At 38.2% G+C, this 2,369-nt stretch overlaps 1 non-coding gene across 1 annotated transcript; it reads right to left on the minus strand.

The window, feature by feature from the left end:
• Positions 1-1,470: 1,470 nt before the first annotated feature.
• Positions 1,471-1,577, minus strand: LOC143647553 (U6 spliceosomal RNA). The gene has a single exon (XR_013158165.1). It is a non-coding gene; the product is annotated as a U6 spliceosomal RNA (small nuclear RNA).
• Positions 1,578-2,369: the final 792 nt, after the last annotated feature.

Below are 2,369 nucleotides of genomic sequence, written 5' to 3' on the forward strand. Positions count from 1 at the left end.
AATGTACAAGGCCTCTTTAGGCTTCGGCTTGGAAATGACACACCATTACTTTTACCTATATATATTACCCATTTACCCATAATTGTTGACTAAAGCAAGTCACATGGCCAAGGGCAAAGTCAAGAGGCTGGGAGGTATTCTCTTGCTGTGAAGAGGCCAAGGCAAGTGTGTCGTTGCAAGGATGGGTGAATCATTGGGCCAACAAGTAAGTCATTCATGGATCTAAAGGTTGAGGTGTGGCCAGTCCCCAGTTTTCAAAGTTGGAGCCATTTAATTCCATGATTAGGTTTGGTCGTGGTCTAGACTCTGGAACCAGAGTCCTTAGGCAGGGGATGAAAGGATCTCAAGTAGATAACTCTCTAACTCATCCCTGAATGGGGCCTGATCCGATTAGACTGAGACAAGTCCTGTCTGACCCCAAGGCCCTCTGGTGACTGCATTTCCTATCCCTGAACTTGGATTTCCCAGAGATCTGTTTCTGGTCTTCCCCCAACATGTCAACCTTTCAGAATATTTCTGAGTTGTCTCTTTGAATATTAAGTGACCCTAATGCCTGACCTTTTCTGAATTGACCTTGTGAATATTTGGTGTTAAATCAGCTAGTAATTGTCCTTTGCCTCGCTGTTTCCCAAGGAGAGATATATAAGTATCAGAAGGATCTCCAGTTTCAGGGCTGGGGACCTCTACCCTTTTCTCTGTTTAGGAATTTTTCCATGTCCAAGAGTCAGCCTGAACTTGATCCTGCCTTCTCCTATCTGGCCTCCCTCATTAGTCCTAAATCCTGGTTCCCAGATTCAAAATCCAGCCAACAAAATGATGCAGTCAATATCAAAAATCAAAAGAAAGTTACTTTCCCTAAGGGCTCACTCGGAGTTTGGAGGAAGGTGGGCCTCATGAGTTGGGATACACTAGGATAATTAGCTTAGGGGTAAGAAGAAAGAGCTGCCAAAAGGGAAATGGTGATAGCATATATTGAAAATGTATTATTATTAAAGTTAAGTGCCAAATGCTGTGACCACATAGACAATGGGCTACAAACTCCTCCTTGGCTTGCTGGAATAGTCTTGAGGACGTGAAGGTAGAGCCTTCATTGAATCGGGATTGCAGTCTCCTGAGGAAGAGTTTGCCCTCACTGCTCTCTCTCCCTAGAACATGTGTTTCCCTGATACTCACCTCCTTCTCTCCCTCCACTCCTGCAGATCTTTACTCAGATATCACCTTCACAGTAAAATTTCCTGACCTCCCTATTTAAAGTTACTATGGCTTTATTTCCTTCACTGAACAACTAGTGTTGCTTTCCTGCTTTAAAATTATTTTTTCTAAAGAAGTTGTGGGCCTACAGAAAAACCATGCATAAAGTACAGGATTCCCATACCTCGCCACATCACCAACCCCTTGCACTGGTGTGGAACATTTGTTTACAATGGATGACAGGGTATTTTTATAAGTGTACTATTTTTTTTTTCTTTTAAAAATATGGAATGTTTCACGAATTTGCCTGTCATCCTTGCGCAGGGGCCATGCTAATCTTCTCTATATCGTTCCAATTTTAGCATATGTGCCACCGGAGCAAGCACTGTACTATTTTTTTTAGCAGACATTACCTTGGTTACAATTGATGAAAAATTACTAAAATAGTACTATTAACTATGACTAAAATTGTACTATTAAAGTAGTACATAATACATTAGCTATTAATAGTAAATGTAGTTTACTTTAGATGTATCTTTTTCCTTTATACTGCCTTAATATTACCATCTTGTATTAGTATTATATATTTGTTATAATTCATGATAAAGCTTTTTATACTTGTGCTATTAACTATAGTCCACCATTTACAACAGGGTTCACTGTGTTACGTAGTCCTATGTTTTACCTGTTAATTTGTATTCTATTACCATATATGACCTAAAGTTCCCCTTTTTACCACATTCATCTATATAATTCAGTGCTATTACTTACACTCACTGTAATGAGCTACCATCACCACCATCCATTTCCAAACCTTTACAATCAGCCTAAATAGAAATTCTGTACAAATTAAGCATCAGCTCTTGATTTATTCCCTGGTAACCTGCATTCTAGATTCCAACTCTATGAGTTTGCTTATTATAATTAGTTTATATCAGTGAAAGCAGACAACATTTATCCTTTTTTGTCTGGTTTATTCCACTCAACATAATATCCTCAGGTTTTATCCATATTATCACATGCATCAAGACCTTATTTCTTTTAGTAACTAAATAATATTCCATTGTGTGTATATATATATATATATATATATACACACACACAATGTTTTATTTAACCATTTATTGGGTGATAGACACTAGGGTTTCTTCCCTTCCATCTTTTAACAATTGTGAATA

The sequence above is a fragment of the Tamandua tetradactyla genome, chromosome 9, assembly GCF_023851605.1.
Source record: "Tamandua tetradactyla isolate mTamTet1 chromosome 9, mTamTet1.pri, whole genome shotgun sequence".
Lineage (NCBI taxonomy): Eukaryota > Metazoa > Chordata > Mammalia > Pilosa > Myrmecophagidae > Tamandua > Tamandua tetradactyla.